Genomic DNA, 12441 nt, shown 5'->3' with positions numbered 1-12441 from the left:
AAACCAAGAGGAGGAAGTGATCTGAAAGGGAAGGATCCCATTATATTTCTAAAAGCTTGGAGACTGTCCCTTGTAGAACTAACTGAACTTATACCCTTTGAACCAAGAAGGGGAAATTCAACTTCCTGCATAGGGCTCCACTCTCTGTGTGAACCCATGTCTGCATCCTGGATAGCTGTTACCACATCACCATTCAAAGGACATTCATTTATCAATGTAGCTTTTAGAAAAAGGATTGACTCAAAAATTCAAGGAAGCACTGAGTCAGTGGAGCCAGCAGGTAACAAGTCCCCAAAAGTGGGTCAGCAAGAGGGCACTCTGTTTCCATTAAGCTGCTGGCCACAGTTATAATACTTATTAGCTTCAAAGTTCATCTTACAGGTCCTATGTACACTGGCACCATTCCCAGGAGGGGGGTCACAAGCAAGTAACATGTGAGTCCTGTTTGAGAGATCAGTTATTTAAGGAAAGTGATAGAAAATGATTGCCTTTAGATGTGTCTGGGGAGGAACAGAGAAATGAGGTCATCATCATTTGAATACAAGGGCTACAGGAAGAAGCACATTCTCATCCCAAATTTGTGAAACACAATTTAGAAGTCAGAGATCCTGGCCAACTCATCAATATCCATTATTCCCTTTCAGCCCTTTGACAGTCTTCCAGGCCCCATTTCCCACTCATCCCTCACTCTCTCATGCAGCTTTCACCATCTCAGCAAAAGAAGGAAAGTGCCATATCTGTGGAGAAATGGACAATAAGGAATGAAATGGCAGGATGGGATAAAGGGAGAGATGTCATTCTACCTCATACCTGCCTACTACCTCCCCAGCATATGGCTGAGACATGAACTCCATGGCCTTTCTGAGGACACAGTGGAAAGACAGCATGAAAAAGCTCAGGGACTGGAAAAGTGCACGGTATTCATTTAGGAGACAGAATAAAGAAGTATATGCTCCAACCCCAAATCCCACAGGAGATCCCACAGTTCATGGACCAAACTGAGGAGACAGGAGCTCACTTGAACCAGGTGTGAACCAGTCTCTGTGCTCCTGGAGAAGATGGGCTGAACAAAGAGAGGATGGGAAAGCAGAGAACAGCAATTCTTTTCCACTCAGGTGTACATTTGTAAGGCCTGAGATTGGAAGTCAAGGGTTTAGGAAGCAAAATGTCAGTGCGTGCTGTGGCTGGCACATAAGAACATATCTGTGGGTTGAGGCCAGCTCATACCAGATCCAGGTCTTCACCTTCCCCTTCCCCACCGATAGTGACATGACTTCTGCCCATGGGCTTGTTTGGGTCACTTCCAGCACCCCGCCCCCCCCCGCCTCCTCCTCTTCTTCCTTCACTTCTCAGTTCCCTCTGCCATAGTCCAAGCCTACTCCTGCCATTTTGCCAATACCATTTCCATTAAACAGGAAAGGATGAGGTGCCAGGGACAGGGCCCAGTGAGTGCTACTGTGTTCTGATGTTTTTCCCAGGGGAATTGGCATAAGAAATGACAGTGGATAGACATGGCTGGGGAGAGAAGAAGGAACAAGATGGAGTCATGATCTAGTTTTTCCTCAACAGATTTAAATGCATTCCTTGCTACCTCCTCTCTTTATTCCTTGAAAACCAAGAAATGGCAGGTAGGTGGGCATGATGTGACTTGGGGAGGAAGTTGCTTCTAATTTGAAGGCTCCCTATAAAAGTCCTATCCCTGGATCAGCAGTGGTTCATAGTCACTCCTCCTGAGCACTCTCCTTCTTTGCCTTCCTTTTCTTTCTCTGTGCCCCCTGTTCCTTAAAACCATTGTGGGTTCAGACTAGGGACATAGCTGTGGAAGAAGGAACAATGGGATAACTCTCCCAAGATCAATGATCATGAGTATATGAGGGGAGAGGGAAGGATCCGTGGTTGAAAGCTGCATAGGGACCATGTTTTCTCAGATTTTAGCAGGGAAAGGAGAGAGGGAAGGAGGCAAGGCCAGCTTCTGGAAGTGAGTTGTGCTCCAGGGCTGGGATTTAGGGAGGTAGTGGAGATGAAGATCTAGGCAACACCAAGAAGGGTTTTCTTATGTTTCTTCTTAGGCTCTAGGTATCTCCGTATGAGACTCGGAATGGCATGAAGGAACCGACTCTAACATGAGGGCTGCAGCAGACACTTCAGAGAAAGTTCATTGTCAGAGCATAAACTTTCATACATGGGGGTTTGTCTCTTCAGGTTGCACCCAGGAATCTATTCATCTACAAGCTTTCCTTAGGGAGGCCCTCAATTTCCATAAGGGAGTGATTCTGGTTTTCCTTCTTTACCTCATGCCCCATTCTAATGTAAATGACAGGAGTATAGGAGTATAAGGATCCTATTTTGGTGACATTCCCGATGTTAGAGGCTGGTGCAAGTGGTCTCTTGGTTGCCTCTTATAAATCCATTCTTAGGGTGGTGTGGGTTTTTGTTCTTAGAGGATGCCAAACCTGTCTTTCTCTCAGGATGTCTCCTCATCAGGGGCTCCATTTCCAAGCTCTTGAAGAAAGAACTGCTCTTTTAACAGGGAGTATCATGTCCTCTCAAAGTACTTCTTGTCCCTGTGCCCTGTATGATTGAGAAATCATCCTCTTTCTACCCATTTTCAGGTGAGAAAGCATAGGGTAGCAAGCCAAATGCTGGATGAGCCTAATGACTTTAGGGTTAAGTATTAACTTAATTTTCACCTTGTTTTCATCCATTTCACAAATATGCACATTTTTAAGTGCAGGTACAAAATCTCCACATGTTCCCTAATTTTGAGGTTCTCTATGCCTCTTTCTAATCTCTCCTGTTTCTGTCTCTAGGACTGCCAACGTTCTTGGTGCCCTTCACATACTCTGGTAGATGGGCCTGCACTAGTTCTGGGGTTTCCCTAGGTAGGCAGCCCTGGAAATGTTCTTGACCCAGCACCTTTACCATCTGGCACATCAGTCACCAATCACAAAGTTGGCTGCATTGACTCTGGCAGCATCTGGGGGTGTTACTGAATCAAATACCTAGGATGCAACTCTTGTGCCTCCCCAACCATCATATATGCCTGATGGCCCTTTGTCACTCAGTCTGCCCAGCATACTCTCTCTCTAAGAACTTCCCTGGCAGAAGTCACACAGAAAAGATATAGCAGGGAAACATAAGCTCTTCCTTCTCTTCAGGGAGATTTGCCTTGCTCTGAGCACTCCTATCCTTTGCCTCATTCTGGAGCCTGGCAGGAGCAGGATCCATCCAGCAACCTAGAGATAGACTTCACAATGGACACTATGAAGGAGACTCAGCATGATTTCTTAGGCCTGCCCAAAGTTCTCACAGGAGTTGAGGACTGCCTCCAACAGTACGGGTGGGTCCTCATCTCTCATATTTGCAGCTCCTCAACCCCTGTAGGTCAGCAGCAGCCTTGGCACTGGAGGCCCAGAGAGGCCTCTAGAGATGTCTGAAGAGCAATTCTTTGGGAGTCTTTCATCAGCTGGGTCTTTAGAACAAGGGTTACTTGTGCCTGGGAGTACACAAAGACTGAAGGAATTCAGCATGGGAGTTGTAAAGGAATCCATTTCCAAATCCTCACTTCCATATATTCAGAAGAAAATGTTAAAGGAGGTTCTCTTTTCCTACCTACTCATTACTACCCAACTTTCATCACTCTCCTCTGTCCTTAATGCTGCATTGCCTTAGAGTTTACCATCTGCCATGAGGCAAAGTAGATTTCAAATGAACACTAGGTGTACAATTTTCCTCTTGACCTGCAAGACTTTGAGCAAATAACAATGCTCCAATGAGCCCTGGTTTCTGCCTCCCTGAAGTAAGATAGTCAAAGTTGTCCCACTCACTTCATAGAATGGCTTTTAGGACCAAATTAGAGGCTGTAAAGTCATACTTAATAACTTTATAAATGTTGGAGTTATTTACATCATTACTATTATTATATACAAGGAGTTTGCATTCTTATCTACTTTCACAATTTATTGAGTATAATGAAGAAAGTGTAGATGTCAGTGTATCCTATTTGGAGAGAATCCAATATATTAAACTCAGTAACTTCTTTTATATAATTCAACAATGCCATAGAAGAGTTCAAGCCATGGCCCTGTGGAAAATGGGGGTAACCTGCAGTTTTCCCCCTTATAAGGAAGGAGAAAGGGAATAGAGATGTGGAAAATAGCAACAGTGTTTGATTTTTCTTTTACTCATAGCTTGACTTCATGGATTTAGTTTAATGGAGAAAGGCTCTCTCTACTGAAAACTCAACATTTTTTTTGGTACCAGGAATTGAACCCAGGGATGCTTTACTACTGAGTCACATTCCCAGCCCTTTTTTTATTTTTTATTTTGAGACAGGGTCTCAATAAGTTGCTTAGGGTCTTGCTAAGTTGCAGAGGCTGGCTTTGAACTTGAGATTCTCCTGCCTCAGCCTCTTGAGCTGCTGGGATTACAGGCGTGTACCACTGTACCTGGTGAAAATCAGCATTTGGGTAGGTATCCATCTGTGTTAGAAAGTCCTCAAAATCTCTCCATCCATAATTATTGCTGAGTACCTACCATGTGTATCAGGCACTAGAAATACAATATGAGCAGAACACACAAGGTCCTTGACTTTACAAAGTTTACTGTATATTGGAGAAGTAAAAGTATTAAAGAATTAGAAAAAATTCAATTGTATAATTCCAATATTGTAAAATTCTAGTAGTGCTCACATTTCCAACTTGGAAAGATGGTGCTTCCTATTTTCAGGATTCAGTTGGACAATGCTATGCTGAGTAGGAATGGAGAGATACCCATCATCAGTCAGGGTTTTGGAGTTGGAGGAAGCAAACAGTGGGTGAATTAGTGTCTCCTCTAAAGAGGGGCCAATTTGGTAGGAATGATTGGCATTACTCTTCCTAATGTTGTTAAGTGATAGTTATATTTACATATTAAGCTATACTAAGCAAAGATGGTTCCAGACGGACAGAAGGAAGGCCTTACGTTTCCCTGCTATATCTTTTCAGGCTTCCCTTTGACATCTGCCAGGGTCAGTTCTTAGAGCAATGTGTTATGAGAAAAAAACTGCTGAGATGAATCTGAAAGAAGGTTACTGAAGCTGAGGAAATGGGAAGAACTAAATAATCCAAAGTAGAGCTGGCTTCCATGAAGGTGCAACCTGGTTCTCCCTATGTATAGTCTGGCCCCTGCTTTGTGGCCTTGTAAGGCTGTGTGTTGCAGGTCAGAGTGGGGGGCAACACTAAAGGCTGTGGTTTGTATGCACACTTACATGCACACTATTTCCTTTTGTGCAGATTTCATCAGGGAATGGCTGTGAAACTTACTGTTTGAGGCCTGTTACTTCATAGCTTCTAAAACAAACCCATCATTTAAAACAACATAGAAAAAGAAATCTAAAAAATCCTACACTTGTGCAAGGTAGATGTTTAGAGGGAAAAGCTATCATCACCAGAATATGATTCTGTTGAGGCAGACTCACCAAAGGAGCCTGAGCTCTTAGTGACTTGGATCACTTTGCACCTGCGACCTGTGTTCAAGAAAGACCACAACAGAGGATCGCTGCAGTTAGACTGTCTGAACCTGAGCCCCCAGGGTGCTTGGGGAGCATCACATTAGCTTCAGCCAGAGATCTTCACCTCACAGGCCTACACATACAAACTAACACAGACCAGAGTACCTGGATGTGACACATGTAGACTTTTTCAGATTTTTGGTATTTGCATCCTAAGTGTTTTTGCATAATTGGCAACAATCTCATTTTATCTCTTCATTAATTTTGTTACCTTTTAAAACAAAACCCTGTTTTAGTTCTTTGTTGAAACATAGTATACATAGTTTTTACATAAAATAGAATTTAACTTTATGAGTAGGGTCTGCTAGGTTACAACCAATAGGGATTTTCATTTCTTTATTCAATCATTGATTGATATTATTTAATATTTATTTAATGTATTTTAATGTATTTAATGTATATACTTATTATTTACTTTTTAAAAAAGAATGAGATTATATTCATCTTCTCATTTTAAAAATAGTATTTAGGCAGCCTGAGGTGACATTTTTCACTCAGATCTCTTTGTCACCCTCCTAGAATGCCAACCTGTAGGCCACACTGGACCATCAACTGTAAAGCATGAATGACTGGAATGTCTAGCAGCAGGGATGTGTCTGGATAAATTGTGGGGAATCCACGATGGATTACACAGAAGCCACTGGAGCCATGTGCTGGGTTTAGTTGTGCCAGGGGGCAAAGATAGACACATAGGTTATCGCAAGACAGCGGCAAGCAACATTGCAGGTCAGAGTACATATCATGACCCAATGTCTGTAAAAACTGGCAGTTTTGAAATATTAAAGTATTAGGGTGGGTACACAGTAACACGCTGGATACAGCATAACTGGCGGAGGGGCGTGGGATTTTTGCCTCGTGGGCTATACATTTGATTTGTTTTCAATTTGCATTAAATGTTTTATATCACATGATGTGTGTCCAGCGCATATATGGGAGTGTAAGCTAATATGGTAAAACAGAAAATAAGTCGGGTTAAACATCAGGACATCAGGAGGGGCCTTTCAGGGTTTTTTTTTACACAAGTGTAAACAAAAAATGTTTAAAAATCTCATTAATCAAGTTTGATGTGTATCTGAGTTTCCATTTTCAACACTCCAAGTTTGGGAAAACTATTCATCCTGGCTCTGGTGTGGTTTACTTTCCTCAACTAAACACAAGCAAACTGTGTTCAGCTGTCCCTTTTGAAGTGCATTCACAGCAGTGCAAGGTGGCACTTGTATGCTCAGATCACTGCCATCCTCCTGCTACAGTGTCTGGCCTGCCTCACTTGCCAGTGAGTTCTAAAAAGGATCAGCATAACCCTCTACCAACAGGGGGCCCACACTCTGAATGAACTCTGTGGTGGGTGCAGTCAACAGACTACCCTGCATTTATTGAAAACTTCATCAGGTTCTGTGTGCTGATGTCCAAAGAAGCACATGCATACATGAAGTGAGGAAAAGCAAGTTCACAGTAGAGTGTGTCTACCAGGTCCCCATTTTCAAATGGGGGAAAAATCTCTGGTAAAATATCTGGAAGGAGACATAAGACCTAGCCTGGCCACCTCTAGAGTCCAGAAGTAGAGAAGGAGAGTTTGTGCCATCCACTCCATGTCCTCCATATACGTTGGTAATTTTCAATGAGCATGTAAATCTCCATCACAATAAAGAGAATCCCTGGAAATATTCTCTGTGTAAAACAATATAGAAACACACAAAATGCAGCAGTCTCACTGTTCCAGGGACCTGTGGTGTTTGGTCCACAATTCACATAGGTAAAATTTGTTAGAATCTCATCTTGGAGAAGGTGGATTCTCTGGGATGCAGAGGATTCAGAAAATGATTTGTAAAAGCGGGTTGTGTCCCTTGAGAAACAAATAGGTGAGGTTTTTGAACCAGGCAGGGTTTAATTTCCCAAGTCAAAAAAGGATCCTTGAACCAATGAGGGAGGAAAGAGCACAGCCCTACCTGTGAAGTACACACAAACACAGGTACGCAGAGTGGGCATCAGCATAACGGAGATGCAGACTCTAAGCGGGCCACAGAAACTGCCTCCTTGACTAGCAAAGTGAACAAAGTGGCAGCCCCGTGAACTGCTAGGACCTCTCCTTGGAATTCACACAGCATCACTTCTGCTGTGATAGATTATTGCTGAGGGCCTACCCTTCAGCATCGACTGTGGGGAGCTTGACGGTGGAGACACACTCCTCTGGAGATGGTTTCAGAGAACTGCGTCTGCTTTATTGCGCAGCAAAAAGAGCTTTCATAGTGGGTATGTGTCAATTTACACAGAACAGTCACAATAGGCCAGAGGAGACACATAACCTATCATCTTACAGGAATCCAGACACCAAGAGTTCAGAAACTGCCACGCAGGGTGACCTTGTACCAATGGGGAATAACTTCTTGTCAAAGGAGCAAGGAAACGGAGCTTCCCAGTGTTCTGACAGCGCTTTGTAGCAAATCATAGCTTTCTTTGTTAGGACTTCCCTGCTGCACAATGAGCAAGATGAGCATTCCTCCATGAGGGTCCAAGGTCAGCCCCTGCAACAGATTATAGGTGACTTCCCTCAGATGAGCACATCATTCAGCGTGAGAGCGGACATTCTGCAGTAAGAACCACAGGGGTTTCAAATGCATCCTTCAACCTTCACGCACTGAGGGTCTCTAGCACCTGCAGTGTCGTCCTGAGAGGAACATCTTGGAAGGCCCAGGTAGTCAGAAGAGTCTCAGGGGATGTAACATGGAGGAGCTCCCCTGCACCCACACACAAGGAGGGGACCTTCTGCACCCACTGTCTGCCCTCCACACTCCCTGCTTCTTAGTCAGGGAACCTTGGTGGGAAGCAATGGAGGAAGAACAGTCTACAAAGCCCAAGGCTGATTAGACTCAGGAGGCCACTGTCAGTTAACGTCTACTCTTCTAGAAGGGTCTCACATTTTAGGGTTTGAAGTTACCTTCAGGATGGCATCCATTCCACTTCCCGTGTGTAGCATTAGAGACATGATGGAAGGTATTTACAATCTATCATATGTATGTGTGTGTCATATCTGAAATGTCAGCGTCCTTCACAAACGGGTTAGATGCCTGAGAAGTCCCGTCTGACCACATCAGCTGGAAACAACCAGTTGGGAATAAGAAAGCCCCCAGCTACCCAAACTCAGTTGCTAACACCCAAGACATGGGGGCTGGCCAAGTTCAGCATGAATGCACAAGAGAGGCTCAGGATGAGCTCACCCTGTCCATCCAATGCACACCTGCTGTCTGCACTGCACAGGACCCAGGGCTGGGCCTGGCCTTAAGAGTGAGATTTGGTAAGTTTTGAGAAGATTCTGCCCATGTCAGAGGCTAGAACAGAGAGAGGGTTGAGGACCAAGGCTCACACAGTTTCCTGGAGGTGCAAGAGACTGTCCTTTCAGAAGGCCTGGGGACCTCAGGTGTAGGAGGCAAAGAGCAACGACTCTCCTCTGCCACCTAGTGGTGAGACTCTTGGGCACCCACTCCCATGTATGTTCCTATTGTCCTGGATTAACCTCCTTGGCACACTGTGAAACAACCCCTGCTGATTCATGAGGTTCACAGCCACAAAACCCACCCAGGGTCCCCTGCAGGGACTCTCTGCTGACAGGAGGACCAAGAGCTATGCCATGGCTGCATAGCCTTAGGAGAGCTGCTGCGGGATCTGTCTGTTCTTCGGAAAAAGACAGCGATGGATCCCTGAAGGTGAGCCTTCTCAGAGGCCAGGGCTCCCCTACATCCTCGATATAGCCTTCTGTATTGACTGCCAGCCTCAAAAACTAGGCACCTGTTATAAACTGTGCTTTAGCTTCCTGAAAATTGGCCCAAAAGAACTTGTCCAAAGGAACACAGGGAACAAAGCTGCAGGCCATCTGAATGCCACTCCACATTGCTGTTCCGGCCCGAGTGCCAGGGATGCTGCCAAAGACTCGAAATTAGAGTCCCCAGACTTCTCTCCAGGAGTGTGCCCTACAAACCCAACCCTTATTTCCTGTGATGCATGTGAAAGAATTCACAAATATCTAAATGATTATTCCAAAGCAGAAATAGAAGGGATGTCATTTATTAATCAAAATGCAATACAACCAAAATGGACAGGGATACATCAACATTGGGAGCAAAGAGGAAGTGACATGAAAACTTCACTATAAGTAGTTGTAAAAGCACAAGCAAGAACATTATCTCAAAGTCACGGAAGGTGAGCAAAGCTAGACTCCAAGTCAAACCGGAGGCCCTACTTGCTTTCATCGTTTTCAAACAACAGGCAAAATCAAGGCAGCTGACACTTATTGGAAGCTTCTGCAGGGCAGAGCCTGCAGGTTAACAGGTTCTGTATTCTCACCATAGTATTTGTGTGGGCTTTGTGTGGTGGGGACCCTCTGCTGTGCTTCACTGGCTGCTGTCCCCATGAGTTGGCCTTATCTCTTTGAAATGGTCCACATGTCAAAAGTGGACCGTGCCATCAACAAATTTCTAGAGGCATATGATTTGCCCAAATTGGATCAGGTTGATCTACACAACTTAAACAGATCAATTTCAAGCGATGAAATAGAAGACGCCATCAGAAGCCTACCAAGCAAGAAAAGCCCAGGACCAGATGCATACACAGCTGAGTTATACGAGACCTTTAAAGAAGAACTAATACCGATATTCTTCAAATTATTTCATGAAATAGAAAACACGGGAGCACTTCCAAACTCATTCTATGAGGCCAATATCACCCTGATTCCAAAACCAGGCAAAGACACAAAGAAGAAAGAAAACACCAGATGAATACTTCTAATGAACATAGATGCAAAAATTCTCAATAAAATTCTGGCAAATCAGATACAAAAACATATCTAAAAGATGGTGCACCACGATCAAGTGGGGTTCATCCCAGGGATGTAAGGTTGGTTCAACATTCGGAAATCAATAAATGTAATTCATTACATCAACACACTTAAAGATAAGAATCATATGATCATCTCAATAGATGCAGAAAAAGCATTTGATAAAACACAGCACCCCCTCATGTTCAAAACACTAGAAACACCAGGGATAACAAACATATCTCAATATTGTAAAAGCTATCTATGCTAAGCCCCAGGCCAACATCATCCTAAATGGAGAAAAACTGAAAGCATTCCCTCTAAAATCTGGAACAGGACAGGGATACCCTCTCTCACCACTTCTATTTAACACAGTTGTTGAATCACTGGCCAGAGCAATTAGACGAAAGAAAATAAAGGGATACATATAGGAAAAGAAGAACTCAAACTAGCACCATTTGCCAATGATATGATTCTATACCTAGAAGACCCAAAAAATTCCACCAGAAAACTTCTAGAACTAGTAAATGAATTCAGCAAAGTAGCAGGATATAAAACCAACACCCATAAATCAAAGGCATTTCTGTATATCAGTGACAAATCCTCTAAGGAAATGAGGAAAACTACCACATTTACAATAGCCTCAAAAAAAAAAAAAAAAAAAAAAAAGACTTGGGAATCAACAAAAGAGGTAAAAGATCTCTACAACAAAAACTACAGAATGCTGAAGAAAGATATTAAAGAACACCTTAGACTGGGGATATAGCTCAGTTGCTAGAGCACCTGCCTTGCATGCACAAAGCCCTGGGTTCAGACCATAGCACCACCAAAACAACAACAACAACAACAAAAGAAGACCATAGAAGATGGAAAGATCTACCTTGCTGTTGGATAGACAGAATTAAATTTGGGAAAATGACCATAATACCAAACGCACTATAAACATTTAATGTAATTCCAATCAAAGTCCAAATGACATTCCTCACAGAAACAGGAAAAGCAGTCAAAAATTCATCTGGAAAAATAAGAGACCCAGAATAGCTAAAGCTATCCCGAGCAAGAAGAGTAAAGCAGGTGGCATCACTATACCAGATCTTGAACTATCTACTACAGTGCAATAGTAATAAAAACAGCATGGTATTGGCAAGAAAATAGACTGGTAGACCAATGGTACAGAATATAGGACACAGAGACTAAACCACATAATTACAGTTACCTTATAGCAGACAAAGGCACCAAAAACGTACATTGGAGAAAAGGCAGCCTCTTCAACAAACGGTGCCCGGAAAACTGGAAATCCCTATGCAACAAAATGAAATTAAACTGCTATCTCTCACCATGCAGAAAACTCAACTCAAAGTGGATCAAGGACCTAGGAATTCAACCAGAGACACTGCGCCTGTTAGAAGAAAAAGTAGGCCAAGTCTCCATCATGTCGGATTAGGCCCCAAATTCCTTATAGAGCAAGAATTAAAATCAAGAATCAATAAATGGGATGGGTTCAAACTAAACGGCTTCTTCTCAGCAAAAGAAACAATCAGTGAGGTGAATAGAGAGCCTACAGTTTGGGAACATTTTTTTTTTTTTCCTACATGTACATCCGATAGAGCACGAATCTCTATCAACAAATGGGCCAAAGAACTGAACAGACACTTCTCAGAAGACACACAATCAGTCAACAGATATATGAAAAAATGTTCAACATCCCTAGCAATTAGAGAAATGCAAACCAAAACTACTCTAAGATTTCACCTCACTCCAGTCAGAATGGCAGCTATTAGGCATAGAAACAACAATAAGTGTTGGCGAGGATGCAGGGGACAAGGCACACTCATACATTGGTGGTGGGACTGCAAAATTGGTGCAACCAATATGGAAAGCAGTATGGAGACTCCTTGGAAAACTGGGAATGGAAACACCATTGGACCCAGCTGTCCCACTCCTCAGTCTATACCCAAAGTACTTAAAAGCAGCATAGTACAGGGACACAGCCACATCAATGTTTATTGCAGCACAGTTCTCAATAGCTAAACTGTGGAACCAACCTAGATGCCCTTCAGTAGATGAATGGATAAAGAAAATG

Source organism: Marmota monax, unplaced genomic scaffold (genome assembly GCF_021218885.2).
Source record: "Marmota monax isolate L192 unplaced genomic scaffold, Marmota_monax_Labrador192_F-V1.1 WCK01_AAM20220418_F8-fsc00054, whole genome shotgun sequence".
Taxonomy (NCBI): domain Eukaryota; kingdom Metazoa; phylum Chordata; class Mammalia; order Rodentia; family Sciuridae; genus Marmota; species Marmota monax.
The sequence above is the reverse complement of the archived record's forward strand: the minus strand, read 5'-3'. Positions refer to the sequence as shown.